This window comes from Neodiprion pinetum, chromosome 2 (genome assembly GCF_021155775.2).
Source record: "Neodiprion pinetum isolate iyNeoPine1 chromosome 2, iyNeoPine1.2, whole genome shotgun sequence".
NCBI classification, from domain to species: domain Eukaryota; kingdom Metazoa; phylum Arthropoda; class Insecta; order Hymenoptera; family Diprionidae; genus Neodiprion; species Neodiprion pinetum.
The window spans coordinates 30,542,266-30,560,854 of record NC_060233.1 but is presented as its reverse complement, the minus strand read 5'-3'; the positions used below and the strand labels follow the sequence as shown (position 1 = coordinate 30,560,854).

The 18,589-nt window shown below is 36.8% G+C and overlaps 1 protein-coding gene and 1 long non-coding RNA gene across 2 annotated transcripts in view; one reads left to right on the top strand and one right to left on the bottom strand.

Annotated features, from left to right (window-relative positions):
• LOC124211919 (defective proboscis extension response 14) overlaps positions 1-18,589 on the top strand; it is a 201,211-nt gene that overhangs the window by 81,537 nt on the left and 101,085 nt on the right. The window lies entirely within an intron of this gene.
• The window catches only part of LOC124211921 (uncharacterized), a 122,926-nt gene that overhangs the window by 25,089 nt on the left and 79,248 nt on the right, over positions 1-18,589 (bottom strand). The window contains exon 3 of the long non-coding RNA XR_006881546.2: positions 3,277-3,324. This is a non-coding gene — a long non-coding RNA (uncharacterized lncRNA). The remainder of the gene's footprint in view (positions 1-3,276; positions 3,325-18,589) is intronic.

Genomic DNA, 18,589 nt, shown 5'->3' with positions numbered 1-18,589 from the left:
CTATTCCTTCTATTCCCAGCTTTCCCTCACCCCCCGCGTCCATCTACGGAACGTCCGCCTTGATCGTTACACGCCGAGCGATATGTGGCAAGGTAAGCTCGGCAGGCCGCCGCGTTTTTTAGACGGTGAGAAAATTGGCTCTGGGGTGTCGGTCACGGAGGGGGGAGGAGGTAGAAAGGGTGGCGACGATGCCGCCGCGTGAGTTCAATGATAAGGGGTGAATATTAAGGAGCGATGTGTACGAGGAGGAGTAGCGAGGCCGGGGTCTTGCAGGCGGCTCCGATTCGCTTCGCGAATCACTTTGTATTCCGGTCTCGGGTCGTATTATATTGTACCCACCCTCCTCCTCCACCGCCCCCACCGAAGCACCACGTCGTCGCGTCGCCTCCTGCAGCACTAGTCGTCTGCCACCGGCACACGGGGTACAACTCGAAAGCCTTTCCACCCTCGACCCACCCTCAGCCACCAAGACAATATGTCAACACTCGTTAAAATTGCGGAGGAGAGGTAGACCGACGCCGCCTGTATATGTAATAAGAGTGCTACAAGCCGCGATAAGGAATTACAATATTTTGTGAAACAAGTCCTTGCGCATCCTTTTTTTCTTCAGGTTAATTCTTTTTTTTTTGGTTTTTTTTTTTACCGTGCGAAACTGGCGAAGACGCGAGATCGAATTTCGTAGCCGTATCGCGTTATGTTGAGGGAAAATTTCATCGCAGCAGCAGCACTTCTGACAAAAATTTCATTTGTTACAGTAGCTAGAAAAATTCAGTAAATCAGGTATTGTTAAGAAAAAAAAAAAAAAACTGTTTGAATATTTTTGGATTTGCGAAAAACGAGGTAAGCGTAACCATTTTGCGCTATTGTCGATCCTTTTTTTGGTACGTGAAACGCAGAATCAGTTTCTGAGGTTGACTCTACTTTTTCAGTTAAATAAGGCTTTTACATCGATTTATTATTGCACAAGCATTCAATTTTCGCAACAGTTACAAGAAAATGTATAACGGATAATAGACTTTCCGGTGACAGCTAGAAAACTAATTTTCAATTTCTACCTAGAACTATATTTTTCGATTGTGGTAAAAAATGAAAATAGTTAAGGACTGAGCGGTAACCGGAACTAAAAATTTCTGTCAATGAGGGAGAGAAAGACAAATAATAGAATAAACTGAACAGCGGCTCGAATCAGGTGATTTAAGGGGCGGGGTTGAAATTCCGATTTTGAGAAGTTTCGAAAGGACAAGTCAAAGGGCGAAAGAGCAAGAATGAAAAAATTAAAAATGTGAAACAGATCGAAATTCCGAATGATCGATATATATACAGACTCTGCATTACACACTTATATACAATATTTTATCCGTGTGAAAATATCGCGATGTTCAAATAAAGTGATAACAACTGATTATAACAACCCGATATTAATGTTTGCCCACTCAGCGTTTCAGGCGCTATGTGCATGATATTGATCTACATCTATAATGCATTATAAACGCCAGAGGTGTCACCGACATAATTTAAAACCACACATTATTTCTTTTTCATCATATAATACGCGCGATGTGTTTATTTTCTGCCCCTCGAATTAATTTCTATTCTAGTTTTTTTTTTGTTTTCTCGGGGGGAGATCTGTTTTTCTTTTTCCTTTTCCATCTAGTTGTAAAGAGGAAGAGAAAGCGGTGATTTAACTAACGAACAATATTTATTATCACTTATCGTCGCCGGATGTTCTCCCTTCGGTAAATTCGAACGATTCGTATCACCGTGTATATAAGATGGGGTGGTAATAGGGATGAACGATAGTTTATGCAGCGCAGCGGGGTTTTGCGGCCCCGCCCAAACGATTTTACGCCTCTTATGTATATACCATGTATATCCGAGCCCTTCTATACACGCTCGCTTTTATATGTATTAGGTACCTTTTATGTATGAGCTGCTCCTCCCCCTTTTCCCGCTAATTTTCCGTCTTCTTTTCGTCTCCGCCTTCTTGAAAAGCAGTATGTAGGTGTGTATATATATATATATATATATATATATATATATATATATATGTATATATGGACGTACAGGGTAAGTAGGTACGCACACGAGTTACGTACTCGAGAATATCAATTTACAGGCACGGATTTCTCGAGTTTCTGCACGCAACCGACATTATTCGAAAAGAAAAAATAGAACCGACAATCAATTCCGATGAAGTATATGTAACAATATATAAACTGACTTTGACGAATTTTTATTTCATCGGTGAGTTTTGAGTGACGCCTAATTTTTTATGCAGGGATTCTCTTCAATTCTTTCAACTTTCAGCTAAATGAATTGCCATTCTTCTTCCTGCTGCTTTATAAACTCCGTGGATTACCAAGATTTTATACCGAGTGCGAAACGAAATATATACTTACTTCTTATCTGAATTTTCGTATAATTATTCTCGTGTTTTGTTTTCTTTTTTGTTTTTTTTTTCTTTTGAGAGTCACATACGAAAGATTTGATGTGTTCTTCAATTGTTGCGACACCGAGTTTGGCAGATTTCGAAATCAAAATTGAAAGCTTTACGTTTTTCAGAAAGAAAATTTTAATCCTGACATTTCGAAGGAGAAAATAATGAAAACAGAATTAATGGACGGCAATGATCACAACCAAGATTGATCAAATCTCTCCAGTAATACTTCCGAAATGACAAGCGAAGAAACGTTAAGCCACGATACGATTAATTGGTTAATCAACGCATAATACATTGAAAATAAGGGAGTCAGATCGCCAAATAATTATCCGACAATGATATAATCCCATTAATCAAACCTGAAATTTTCGATCCATCGGGTGGAGAGATGAGTTCATGGAAACAGAGAAGGCGGGGTTGGAAAAAAAAATGCTCTTGATTGATTAAAGCTGGGCAACTGCGTATTCGGATAATTGCTTCAATTACACCATAATCGCAAATTAATCGCGTAATCCGCTTTTCTACGGCCGCACTTTGGTTAGGTATTCGAAAACTGATTGAAACAATGCAGAGTTTATATGTACTTGCAGATGTAATACCAATTAGAAATGACGATGAAAATAGGGCGTAGAAATTCATCGGGCGAAATATTTGGGGATAATCGTAATTCTGGATATTTATTAATCAAGAGATTTGTTACGTCACGTGGGGCAATTGAAATAATTGTTTTCTCCAAAGAGACGATTTTACAAAATTTGAAATCCTTCATTCGTCTTAAATAAGCTTTCGTATATATGAAAGGAAGTTAATTATTAATCAACCAAATTATTTCTTACCACGTGTTTCCAACGGCTTCAAATTTTGGGTTCCGAAAGCCTGAAGTGCTGAAAAAATAAAAAAAAAAATTAAGTCAGAGTGAATCATTTCAAGAGAAACATGTATAGACGTGACTTTCGTTATTTATTGAAATATTCACACATTAATTAAAAAATGTTGGAAAGATTTTTTCATTGTCAAAATTATCTGCCCTTTGTTTGTATTTATTTTAGAATTTCTCCGTCACAGCTGATTGAAAAAATGCTTAAATTAAAATATAATCAGTGGTTTTAAAAAGCTGGATCATCATTAATGAACGAAGATAAATTGACCCGGGATAAAATTCTCTAAAAGAAGGCAAGAGCGATTTCACCTGTACCTACCTCATATTCATTTGGCGTTCTAAATTTCAACGTGATGGTTTAACGGCTGAATTGGATGGCGTAAAAGACGCACGGCTATGAAAATTCAGGCGTGTCATCGCCGGGTAGCAGGGATGAAAATTTTACACTTTTAATCCCCTGCCGGAGGTTGTTATACGTATACATCGAAGGGTGCTAGGAGCCCAGTTTAGGGCGGGAAGTGTGCCCGCTTGCGCTTGTTAGAATTCATGCAGGCTCCCGAGAGGAGCTTTCTGGTAAGCCTACACTAAATGACTCTGTGTAAACTAAGCCTCCATCTCCATCTCCCTCTCCCTTTCCCTTTCCCTTTCCCTTTACCCTCGGTTCAACCTCTTTTCCTCCTTAGTTCCACCCCTCGGCGAAGCAGTAGTGCGGCACTTTCCACATCGCGTCGCCTCCCTCCGGTAAAAACAATCCTTTATCTCATCCACCCTTTGTCTACAGCTGGGGTTCGGATTCTAAGCAAACTTTGGATAAGGCGCAATGTACACATATTTGAATTTCAATAACTTGTCGAATTTTTATTCGGCGCGGGGGATGAAAAAGCGCTAAGAAAAGATATCGAATAGAAGATGATAAAAAAAAAAAAAAAATAAAATAAAAACAAAACAAAACAAAGAACGAAACGAATAAAAAAATATTGGCAAACGAAACACGTACTGCAAAGAATTCAACCCTTCTCTCTAAGTATATGATTTATCAGAAAAGTTGCCGGTTGTGAGGTAGCCTTAAAAATATCGCAATAAATTTCTCTCATTTTCGTTCTTTCTTGCCGAAGAATTCTCGTCGTGAAAAAAGAAGTCGTAGAGAAAAGATAGATGGAAACAAAGTCGATCTGGTCAAAAACGCACAAACTGTTTTGAAGGAAAAATCTCAATCTCCCTCCTCCGTCGTTTCTTGGAACTGTATCGTATATACGCACATGGATTGGGACTCTTTTTTCTTATCGAAGATAAATAATTGTTATGAGAGAAAAATAAAATAAAATTCAAATAAGTAACAAATTGAACAATTGGTCACATGCAAAGAGAATGTTTCTCCAGGAAACGTAACGCGTCTATTCATTCAGTTTATTCCAGTAAACGAAATCGAATTGAGTACGGCAAAAATGGAATTGACACGAATTAGAAGAAATTTTTTTAAAAATGCAAAAGAATTGGCAGAACACAAGTCTTTTCAATTCGCTTTAATTCAAGGTAATTTCGTTTTTGGACGTACTAAATTCTATTCAATTCGTTTTGGTTTACTGGTATACTTCCAACGCAAGGGATAAATTTATTATTTTTCTTCCATTTATTCTCCCCTGAATCAGTCTAATCCCAAAGTATTACCGTAGTATCGACGGGGACATTAAATGGTTTCGCACGTAGCGGCAAACGAGGGTTGGAGAAAAGTTCTCTCCCTGAAAAAAATGTCAGGTAGAAAACCCAAAGAAAGGGAAAGAAGAAGTGAGAAAAAGAAAAAAAAATCAGCTCAAATGAAACGAGAGAAGAAAAAAAAAAACGAGTGTAAAAGAGAAATCGAGAAAGAATAATACGAAGACTGAAATGTATGGGGAAAAAAGAAAGGAAACTAACTTGAAAATCGACGTGCCTTGCGCGAAAAGGCAGCATGTGACAATTACGTGTCCCGGTAGAAGGAATAAAAAGAAGGTACAATCCGGTGCGAAACTCGTATAATACAACGTATAATACACATTTAACATAGAGGAATAAAATCGCACGACGATATTCCCAAATGATGCTTCGCAAGTAAACACATACATGTATACAATTACACATGTATGACAACAATTTACGTCATTTTAAAAGCAAGGCAGAAGAGACATAGAAGCCTAAAAGGTTTTCACAAGCGTTATTAAATTCAAGTTGATACCTGCAATTTGCTGGGTATAAAATGAAAAATGAAAAAAGAAACAGTGGAAGAAAACATTCAAAGTGAAAGACTCAAGTACTATTTATTCACGGGTACGAGTGAACTATAGAATCGAAATTTCACGAAGGATATTATTATGGGGTTGAAAAAATTTTATGGTAACGCGATGTCTCTAAAGTGGTCTGTAAAGCTTCTGAGCTTTTCTTTATATCCTGAAATTGGATTTTTTGTTTCTGCTTTTTCTTTATGAAACTTTTTTCTGCAGGTACTGATTTAATTTATTATATCTCACGATCAGCACCATTTATATCTTTATCGGCAACTCTTAAAGCTCCGATTCAAATCGGTTGTTGTTTTTCGTCTTTCATCCCTTCCTCTTGAAGCCCGAAAGTCGGTACGTTTCATTAATTTTACCACACGATTGACGTGTATTGAGTATTGATGAAAATATTACATCCGTCAGATATTCGACGATTTATTTGGAGACAACGAACAAATAGAAAATAGTGTAACTATAAAAAGAGCTTACAATCAGTTGATTTTTCGAGTTTTATACATTTTTTTAAATTTATGAAGTATCGCGAATAAAAAAAGTTTGGCTTTACTGCTTAAATCAATTATAATATAAATTTACTTCACAAAGACGCAGACTTGTGATATTAAATCTCCAGTCGATGCTTGAGAAGCGTATCCGACGACTTTTTCATTATTAATTCAATCACGTAAAATAGTTATAATTCAATATGAAGTTTGAATTTAGGAGAATAAGATTCCCGGTTGATATATCGTTGTATTTTGAACGGTGATCTTTGGGTTGGCTATAAATGTAAGGAAAGAAATAATGATTAAACTGCCACAACGCGTTTCTTAACGAATTCAAAAAAAAAATTTTTTTAAAAGTGAAAAATCAAATGCACGCGAACTTCCACGCAACGTGGAACGCTCTACTTTTCACTGAATCTTTCTTTCAACTCAAGCAAAATTTTTAGGGAGTGCCACTGTGGAAAAGCGTAAATTATTTTTTCCCTAAAAACACCCAAGTCCGCATAGACGCGACGCGGCATAGAAACGATCATCGTCCATGCGATCTTCACGTAGAACGTACGTAAGTTTCTGACGGCTTTTAATCAACGTCACGTAGCGACTTAACTCAACTCGACTTGAGCGAAACCGCGCTGTTAGAGCATAGCCAAACTAATTGAACACTTTTGGGGCAACGCTGATGGGTCGGACCGTGAGTGACTAAGTAGATTAATTGAATACATAAACAATGGCGTGAAACTAATATTTGACTTTGCAGCCCGCCACGCGGTGCAATCGCTCTTATACCAAACCGTCCTGGCAGTAGTCTAAGGGCTGTGAAAATTTCCCATTCCGAGTGCCAAATTATCACACAACCCTACACTTCTCTATGTATTTATTTATCTTTCCACATACGTATGCCGTACGCGAATGAATGTATAAGTACGGTTGCCGCACGAATTCGAGCCTGTGTTTCTCCCTAACTACCCGTCGTTTACCTACCCTTAATTCAGTTAAATGTGTAATGAATTATTCACCCATCACCGTGTACCGTCCCTCGGTTAAATTTATAATCAATCCGTTTCCTCGGCTAATGCGATTCACCGCATGCTTTGAGCGAGGTATAATAACTATTTCGTCGATATTTAACGTATGCTAAGTTCTTCTATAGCGTTAACAACACCCTCGAAAATATTGACACTCACTAATTTTTTACACATCTTGCTATGTGTGGTCGAAAAATGGATCGTTTTATTTTCGATTATCCGTAGAACCGTAGATCCATTTGATACAATTTATAATACTTTCATCTTTTCTGTTTACTTCTTTGCGAAAGGTTCCTTTTTCACCGATTAAGGAGCCACCATTTTTCTTAGAGCAGATTCAGCGATCCTCGTGAAGTTCCTATATATGATTGATCGCTTCGTATTTTCACTTGAATAATTCAAAAAACTTGAAGGTCTCGTTTCATCCTTTGTTTTTTTCTCGAAATTTTCCCTAGTTCAGTTCGGATTCTTATTCACTTATGTACTTAGTTTAAAAAGTCTGTAAAAATTTTTGATAATCAATTACAACGATTAAGTAATTTCTTGTTCAACGAAGTGAAAAAACTGAGGTAAAAATCATAAAAAATCGCGATCAATATGTTGGAATTTGCCTCTGTTATCCTGCGCTTGAAATTTCGAAGGGATTTCACGGAGTCCTGCAAACTCCCGCTGCGGTGCGGAATAGGATAGAATGGCGGGCTGAGATGTTCCTTGGGGAAGTTAAACCGCAGCGCGTTACGTATAAAATGTACGTAAGAATTCATCCTGTAGATGCACGTACGGTCCTTAAGCATCGGGACTGTTGGATGAATCAAATTTAACAATCTCAATAACGAGAGAAGTCTTTTTCATCCTGGAGAGAGGTTTACGACAGCTCGCGTAAAGATCTTTACGAGCCGTAATTATTCCTCCTCATTAATGCCGCCGAGCTCTCGGAGTTTCTCCTCCTCTTCCAGTTTTCGCGTTATTTCTCCTCAAATCTCGCCCCGCGTCGCGTTTCCTCGCTTGTCCTTTTTATATATATATATATATATACATCTACACATACCTTTTTCAACGTATATATAGCTACGCGCGTTTAATCTCAGTTAGTTAACCGGCTGGACCTTCTCTCTCGGCTCTAGCTCGTCTCGTCTATCTGACAGACAGTAAAACCCGCGGGACGAAGAAGCCGGAGTTGTGATGGAACGGCTTATACATCATTCAAATCTAAACAAGACGACTCTAGGATCGGTTTTCTTGCAATTACACGCAATTAGTGACGACTACGTGAGTTTCTCCACATTATTTGCACGCTGCAATGGAATAGATCGATTTTTCGGTAATTTTTTTTCACTATCCGTCTCGTGATTGACCGCGTTATCACGAATCGAAAATAATGTAAATGAGAAGCCTTGATCGGGAAAGAATTTCACCGGTACAATTACCTCGGTCTGAATTTTTATTTTTATTCTTTTTTCTTATTCTCGTCGCTCATCGAATTAACCGATAATTTTCAAATCAAGTGGTAAATTAGTTTATATAATGCGAATGTGTTTTTCATCAGTTTCATTACTTGTGTAACGTTTATGTAATTTGACAAAGTGATTGGTGAATTTATTCAAGTGTGTTAGGAAATCAAATTCAACGTTAAGAATCAATTGTGATTTCATTCGATTGTATTACAGTGTTGTTACACTTTGTACCATATAGCTTAATTATACCTTCGTTTCGAGAATATTTCCACAATTGAGAATTCCGAGGGAAAAATTGCTATAAGAAGCAGATTGTCTTCAATTTAATTTCACGGACACGATTTTCTTGGTAAATTGGATTGATAAAGAAAATTATCCAATTATACGTGTACATCGTTTATATTATTAAATATGATATTGAACTAATCCACGATTAAAATATATTAATTTGTACATTACACGTACAATAAAGTAAATTTTCGCCAAATATACTTTCACGATTACAAATGGAAAAAACTTCTTTGACGATTGTTGGGACTATTTTACTCATTCGATTATTCAATAATTCGGTACAATAAATGCCCATCGCAAAACTCAATCGATATTCTGCAACAGGTACAACTTTATACTCTCACAATTTCTCACTAACAATTCTAAACTTCAAAACTCTACATAATCGCGGTTGCTGTTATTTTATACAAAATGTACACACAAGACTTGGAAAGTTTATAAAAAAAAAACTGATCCAATGCTTTGAAAAAACGCCGAGTCGATTGTAATCGATTCTGCTACTGTTTTTTTTTTTCTTGAAACGGTGGAAAAAATTTGATTTGAAACGGTAAAGTGATGTTTAAAATATTCGAATAAATTCAGAGAGAAAAGAGATTGAACATTTGAAAATATCAATCTCGCAAGTCGTAGACGCAAGAATTAGTTACAACGATAAAAGATGAATTCCGATCTTCGACTAAAGGGGTTTCTAAAGTCTTTCTGCTCCCGTCGCTGCACAGGTGCTGTTTACGCCCGTTATTCAGAGTGCAACTGGGACTTGGTAAGGGTGAAAAGGAAGATACCTTTGCCGCGATATTTACCCCACGGCCGTATTCACGCCCTCTAAGAAAACGGGCTTTCGGGGTTCGAGGGGCGAAATTACGGCCGGTGTGAGACGGCGGTTTCGGCCGGGGTCGGTTCACCTTGTTTGTATTCCCGCGCAAGTTGTGCTTTATTCGTATAGAGGACCCTCGCGTATTCCCGGCAGCCGGCTGCAGACGCACTTCCTGTCTTATAACCGCCCCAATCATCCCGCAGGTACGCATCGGAGGGATTTTCATGTGCCGAGAATCCGAAAGTAATATCGAATTCGAGAGTCAAGGTAGCTGCAGGGCTGGTACGGTGGTTGAATTTGACACGTGGAAGGAATACTGATCGTTCATCCCGATTATAGGCGCTTTTTGATTCTAAAATAATTTATTTTACAAAACATTTTTAACGACCGATCATTCTTCAGATGGACAAATGTTTTTCATTTCGGTGGTTGAGATCCGAAATTTCGAAATCACGGAGTGTCGTATTATTGGTGCGATAATATTTTACGTAATCACATAACAGATAACTCTAGATTATATTTATATACAGCAAAACTTGATAACTTTTTAGAAAAATTAAATCCGGATCTTATTGTCACTTTATTATTTGGTCAAATATGTGCAGATTTGAATATGTACCGTTATCGCAACAAAATGACGATGTTTCGCGAGGTGGGGTTGAAGTTCCGAATTTGAAAAGTTTCGAAAACGCCTAATTCTGAATTATTTGGTGGCGAAACTTGAGGTAAAGAAATGAAACATTAATTTACAAAACAACGAAGTTTCGAATGGTCGGAAATTCTATGGCTTAAAGTTTCGGAATGCCATATTCCGAAAATTTAAGTTACGACGGAGCACAGTTCCGAATTATAAAGTTTCGATGGAGTAAAATTCCGGAAATTAAAATATACTCACACAGTGTAGTTTACTCAAAGAGTGGGTGGAAAAATTCAGAAAAAAACAAAATCGCAATTACCAGGGTTCCCAACGTAAAAATATCGAAAATGCAAAACAGAAAAAGATCAATTGGTGAAATTTCTTGAAGCCAGACATTCACAGAACTGAAAATCTTCGATCTCTCGAAATTTCGATGTTTCAGATTTTTTCATTTTCGCAATTGCGGAACTTCGACTTGTCGGCATATTATCTTTTCGGAACTATTTGAGCGTTGGGTTACGGACCATTCGAAAATATAATGTTTCGTCGAATTTTGATTTCTTTACTTCAAGTTTAACCACCAAAAAATTCGGAATTTGGCGCTTTCCGAACTTTTCAAGTTCGAAATTTTATAGGTATCTTTTTAAAATACTAAATTCCGGTTCCATAAGCACGAAAGAAATGGTTCTAGACATTTCGGATACTCGTCGTTTCAAACAATTTGAAATTTGCACAAAATGCAAACCAAAAAAAAAAAAAAAAACAACAACTCACAACTCCCAGTTCGAATGAGACTATGTTTACACATCAATCTATATAATTTACGTGCGGTACGTGAATAAATTGAAATTTAAATATACCGAGCGTAAATGGAGCGAAGTTATCTTCCCGCATTAGCGGTGGGTACCTATAGCACACACGAATGAACGGGAGTTGTTTACTGTTGAAAAACAAAAAGAGAAAGCAAAAATAGGGGAAAAAACAACGCTGTGCATAGCAAAAAAAAAAGGAGGGGAAAGTTGTTGCGCTCACCTATCCGTGCAATTATTATTAGCGATACGAGCGGCGTGATGGTGACGCAATGAGATCAAAATCGCCGCTGCACGGTCCGAAAACAAACACCTAAATTTACAAACAGAGTCTCTTTTTAATTAGCGAATATATGGATCAAGCAAGCTTTTTCACTATATTCACCTTTTATCTCCGATCACCGCTTTCCACCACCAACTCTCAGTTTTTCAATTAAACAGGAAAAGGAAAGAAAGAAATATACATAAAACTTGAAAAAGAAGCGATAATAAAAATAGACGAAGAAAAAAAAAAAAAACAACTAAAAAGAAGAAAAAGGCAAAGGAAAATTAAAATGAAAACAGGTCTGATTCATGTTTCCGGCGGGACACATTTTCCACGGATTTACTTTTCGCGTTTAGCCATACCTGGCAAGTTTTCATGCGGCCACGTTCAGGAAATACGTTGACTGCGACGATGAGGGCGACTCGTTTCATTATGCGAACCAAAAGTTTTTCACAAAGAAATAAAAGCCTTTCATATCTAACAGCGAGGCGGCCTATATATATATATATATGTGTGTGTGTGTGAAATGTAGGTACATTTGCACAACTACGACCTGAAAACCGATATACATGTGTGTGCATATATATAATACATATGTATATGTGTGTATAATATTATAGTATGTAAACGCTCGGAAGCCACCGTCGACGGTTTCGCGGAACGAAGATTTTTCATCCCTTTGACAAATCTACAGTTTCATGTACTGCAGCAGTCGCGTCGTCGGCAGGGAAGTGCAAACAATTTTTTTCGATCATACTTTTTTCCTTTTTTCCACTCTAATTATCTGGCTAAAGGCAAGGAAATAAGGAAAATGAAACACATTATACGAATCGGTGAACCGATGGCTACGGTTGCATTATGTATTATATTATGGCTTGTGAATCAACCTCGTGCTTCGTCGATGTTAAAAAATACTCGAAGAACCATTTCACGGGGATGGTTTGAAAAGAAATGATGAGATTTCAAATATCCTGACTCAATTTCTATACATATACGTTTGTCAAAGCGAAGGAAAATTCAATTTATTTCTCATTCGACTATTTCGGTGATAAAAATGTCAGGTGATTTCTCTAAGAAATAAAAAATTTTCGGGAATTTCAGGGTCATTTGTTTCAACAAGGTTCATAATTATTCTCACGTTACAATTTAATGGCTCGCAATTAAATCGTGAGGCGATCACCGGTACGCGACAAATATAAATTGTTAAACATCGATTAGTTCGGATGAATTTTCATTCGCATGGATTATAAATTAAGGAGTCAGCATTTCTTTAGACTTTAAATTATCTGTTAAAATATTATACATTATACATACAATACAAGAATAAGAATTTCGAGCACTCCGAGTTAATTATACACCAAAGCCAGCTGATATATTGACTTAAAATTTTTCGTTCATTTATATCCGCAACTTGTCATCAAAAGAAATATAACTCGATTCGATACAAGTTTTGTTGAAACAAATTAGACTCCAGCATAATATTGTTGTCATTAATTCTCTTCCAGCTCATATAAATTTCGATGTTAATTTATCGAATGGTTTATCTTCGAGTTTCCAAAGAACTTCTGTTCGTTTTTCTCTGTCTAAGTGTATATTCAACGCTGTTCGGAGTTTAGAGTATATTTTCTTATGGCTCTACAATAATTTTCATCAATCCGACACTGAGAAAAACGTTTATTACAAATTCACTGAAATTGTATTGGAAGTTTTGTCCTCTTACGGAAGAGTAAATTTACTTTACTTTCTTCAAGTATTCTTCGAAAACTAATTTTTTGAATTTACTGTAACACTACCGTAAATTTATCAAGTATTAGTGCCATAATTTCGACAAATCTGCGTATTATTTTTACGATATTATGGATTTCATAGATGAAGAAAAAAATACACGTAGAACGGGTGTATCATTGGTGTTAATCATTTTTATGAGCATAAATAGCATGCTAACAACTTATGGGTTGATACAATCGTTGTAAACATGTTTTAGATCGATTAGAAAACGTAGCTCGTTACTTGTTCCTTACCGGGGCTCGCTCTTACTGTTTGGATTACTAATCGGACACCCTACCTACTAAGCCAAACTACTTTGTGGAAAACCATGACTTCGTTTGATTGATAATACAATGTACAATTACTGAAAACTCAGCAGTAAGATTATAGTTTCAGAATTCGTACTCACAATACAATTTTAAATGAATTTAAAAGAGCATTTATATTCCAGATTTAATGGATTGTTTACAGTGTAATTGTCTGAAATTGAAAATTTGATAATATATTCCAAAATTAACATGGTAATTCTTTGAGCTATGCCGAAATCTCATGCAGTTAAGTATTTTGTATAAAATTTATACACGCGCAACTTGAGTAGATTGACAAGAAAATTCCGGGATTTCCAGAAACTGTTATGAAATTTTTTAAACACAGTACGTGTGACACAGTATCAAGTACAGCTAAAATTTTTCGAAGCGATTTTAGAACTCAGGTTTGACAAATTCGAAATCTGACTACGGAATTTAAACTCCACGTGCGACATTTCCGGTTCTAGTTATGAGATGGTCGAAATCGTGGAATGAAATTAATAGATATGCATATTAATTCCTGTTGCTACAATAGATTTTTAATTTTAACAAACTGTAATCGTATTTCTTTGTACATTTATCATATGAATTCAGCAGAATGTTTAGTAAATTTACAAATACCGTACAGCAAATGTATGATAAATTTACAAATATAACAAATTTGCTACATAATCTAGTAAATTCGAAATACGGTTTTGCCTTTCTCCAACCAAGTTAAGAAAAACGACAAAATTTTATTGAAAATTTAACGACAACGCTTAGTAATTCACTTTAAAACACAAAATTTTTAATTTAGCTACACTTTCGTGTAGTAAATGTACAAACATTTTTAACAGTGCATGACTTTTTCTTTATACTCATAGTCAGACTGTGCGATGTAGCAAAAATTTTCACAGTAATTATACTTTCCGTACTTCTTGAATCCGCAACTTGGTTTCAAGGTGTCTTTTCGGGTGTAATTCGACTCTATCCCTTCGCTTCTCGATCCGTCAACGGCGCCTAAAGCTCGTCGTTTCTCCGCCGGATCGAACAATAAGATTTAGCTAGAAACCTTATGCCGACAACCCGCTGAGTTTCTCTTCGCTGGGCAACAAAGCTTCTGCCGAAGATTAATGCTTTCCTAATTGTACACTGTTCGATTCAATTCACGGTAAGCCATATTCGATTTGCTCCAGGCAACGCGTAACTAATCGCATTTCGTCCGTACTACGCTGTCGCTTATGTGTATGTATATACCGTATACCGCATACACCAGGGTGATCCTTAATAGGGTTGTTTTTCAACTTTCATCCTCCTAGGTTCTTAAACGCTTTCAAATTGATAAAAAGAAATGCCCTTAAAACTTGAGTTCTCTATATCGACTCTGAGATCATCCGCTTTGTGATCAAAGTATCTTACGGAAATAATATGGGGGAAACTTTTTTTTTTCTTTGAAATTTTATAAGCCCTTGACGAATATACCGACAACAATGGACGATACATATTTTTGTCTTTTCGTCAATTCGAAAGCGTTTAAGCCCCTGCGAGCACAACAATTCAAAAAGAACCCCATTAAGGACCACCACCCTAGTACGCACATGACTCCAACAGCAGATCTGTAAACTATAGTACAGAATATTATACCTGGTGTCATCATTATTTTCTGTCCATTTTTTCTCAACCTGAATATCGAGCTTTAATTACTCGATTTCGACGCAATTGGTTCAGTTTTTTTCATTTCGTTTCAAGGAGGAATTCAGAATTGGTCTCGTTTTCTACATCAAAAAGTGAAAAAACCGGTATTTGCGTCAATGATATGCATTGAACACGAATCAATCAGCATCCCTGTTACGCGAGAGAGATGAAACTGCACGAAGTCGAATAATACAAACTGATCGTGAAACGTCAATGATTTAATTTAGAAAAATGTTGTGTAATTAGGACGTTCGAAATGATTTATCTCTGCTGTTTCGAACTCATTTTATTCGCTAACGAGATTCCCACAAGTTGTCTGAAAGATATTCAAATAAAACAATAGGTATTAGAAGCTGTTGTAAAAAAAAATTTCAAACAACGATGAAAATAATGTCGAAGAACATTAGAATCAAATCACAAATACGTAAACGTTCAATCAGGTTGAACTTTCCAATTTCAAAACCTGTTCTCAAATTATCTATAAATATTGCTGAAGATCTTTTTCAAACACCTTCTCCTCCTTTCCTCGGTTTTGATTCAGCAGAAAATGGCACGCAGTCATCATTGAAATGTCTTCTAATAGTTTTAAACATGCGCGAAAAGAAACTGTTTGTATTATGAATTTGAAGAAAGAGGAAGTGGGTAAATTTATCTGGTAAGTTGTACATTGCAACTCCACTTGCAGAATTGCGAATTATCAATGTATGTGTACATATCAACAGACGACTGCTGCAGTGTCAGCGAGCTTTTAAGTTAACGGACTCGCGACTTGAATGGGTTATTCAACTCGGCGCGGCGTCAGAACCACACACGGAATATCGGACACGAGCATTCGCGTGCAAAATCATTCACACCACGCATGAAAGATCCAAAGACCTCGCTGAGTCTGCTGCCACTGTGCGGGAAAGTAAACATCGATTGAAACGTTTGCTGAAGGGGGATGAGAGAGAGGGAAGGACGAGGGTGTGAAAGTACAAATGACTAAAATGCGAAAATACTGATCAAAGAAATACGGAAAAACAATTTACGAACACATTTTGGATCGAAAATGTGCGATATTATCAGCCGTATGTGGGCGAAAATTCGATGAGAGTATCATCACCGTGGTAAAATACTTTTAAGATATTTCCGTTCAGCGTATGAATATTCAATTTCAATTCAGAGAGAATAGTGTTGAAATTTTTCGTACGATGTACTTTCTGTAGAAAAAAAAAAAAAAAATAACAAAATGGAAAGGAAATCCTGACGAAACGATTTGGAAAGTTCGATTCTACGTAATAGCTGGGCAGAATTTCACGTTGTTAAAAATGCTTCGTTGGGTGAAATTCATTGTATCTCGATATTGCAAGAATAAGTGAAAATTTTTAGCGATTCTTCTTCTATTTGTATAACTACGTGTAACACATATACACGTGACATCTATGACGTAATTTATAAGGACGTAGCTGACTCGTGGAAACATGTTTCAGTAATTATTAGTTTTAAATTAATTAAAAACTTTTGGCCAGGTGAATAAAAACTACATAACGTATTCCAGCAGCAGCAGTAACAGCAGCAGCAACAGCACAAAGCTCGCAAACACAGAATGATGAAATTAGCGTGAAATAATAACGCGAGCACTGTTCCCGTTTGTTATGTGCAACGTATATGACATCTTCGCGCATGAAATGTAATATTGCAATTAATATGTACGCCATTACATACACTGGAAGTTCCGTGCCAATTCCATTGACACGTACAAGGTAACCTTTGCGAAAATTTCGAATGTTAATTATAATACATTATACGTTGTAACTCTGCCAATCGTTAAAACTCGCATATTTTTTTCTTGTCAATTTATTTTATTCTCATCCAGTCATTCATCTGCGATTTTCAAACTTTAATCACAAAACTGTTTCAAACTTTCAATAACTTTGCAAGACAGCAAATACCTCGCATGTTTTTACTTCAATTTATTTGAAAGTGTAATTTATTTCGTTGATGCATTTTTTAAATCATAAAATTCTAATATTTTCAGTAAAAAAAAAAAATTCACTCACTACTAATTAAAAATTCAATTTCCTCGGTAAAATGGATCTCCTCTTTTTCGTTTCAAATAAAACTGCATCGAGCAAACCTTTGGAACAGTATTATATCTATACTTACGATTTCCACCGATTTATCCATTCTATCGAATCGGAGATGGCGATTAGGATTGGACTTCGGTTTAGTTGAGCGCGGAATGCCCCATACATCTAATCGCACGAACAACATGTTGTCTTGCAAATTGCCTCCCCCCCCCCCCCCTTCCCCCCCTGGCAATTTCATATAAGCTGCAGAGTCGAAACGCACCCTCGTGCAGGCGTAATCGATACCCCAACATTTCGCCGTTTCCATATTTACCGAAACAGCAACATTTCACCTTTCAGCCACGGAGTGTGCCCGGATACAAAACGCACGGCAGAAACTAGCCGTGTAATATACTCCGGCATATATACGCGTGCATGATTTGTGTCCGACTGTTCGCACTGCCTGGCCGGGGGGGGGGGGGGGGGGGGGGGGGGGGGGTGAAAAAGGGTGAAAAGGGGTGAAAAGGGCCGGCTGTCCAAGCAACGATGAATCGCACCCGGGTTGAGGACCACAGTTTTTTTATTTCCCCCGTCAACACCGCCGATTTTGCGACACAGCGTCGAACCTGCGAGATCCCTTCACCTTCGGCAAGAAAATAGAAACGCTCCGGCTGCGATGCAGGTTGACGAATTTTCCGTACGCTGATTTTTTTTGGCCTCTCGTCATTCCTTCGGTATTATTATTATTGTTGTTGTTATTATTATTACGATTATCATCATCGTTACGAAAAAAAATTAATCACGTTCTGTTGATTTATAGATCATATCAAATCCTTTTTGACGTATAAGGAACATTGGGTGAGCAACGAGTGCCATTAATTCAAGTCCATACGAGATTGAAAAATGGCAAATTATAAGTGAAAATGAATAAAATTTGAGCGGTAATTTTAAACCAGTTGATGAATATTTTTGCGTATAAATAATAATCTGTAGGTATCTATCAAATTGTTGTATTTTTATAAGTTGCGAAAATAGAAAATATCTGGATAATAAACGAAAGCTTAGATATCGATGCTTTGTTTTAAATTGCTTCGCAAGTTGTTGAATGTCTAGTAAATTTTTTCGATTTTACTGTACAAGCTGCAATGGTTCATTTTATTCGGAAGATTATTATCTACAAATTCAACGAAATACTTTATTTTATCGTGTTAACAGCCTTAAAATATTTAATATCATGTATAACATTTCACCGATATTGATTATGACCAAAAAATGGACATGTAGAATTGACCATTGAAAAAAAGAAAATCGGCTTTGGTAACTTTGGGGAAAATAATCTTCTGAATAAAACGAACCATCGTAAAGTGGAATCGAACGAAGCTACTACATTTTCAACAATATCAAGGCTGTCTGAAACTAAGC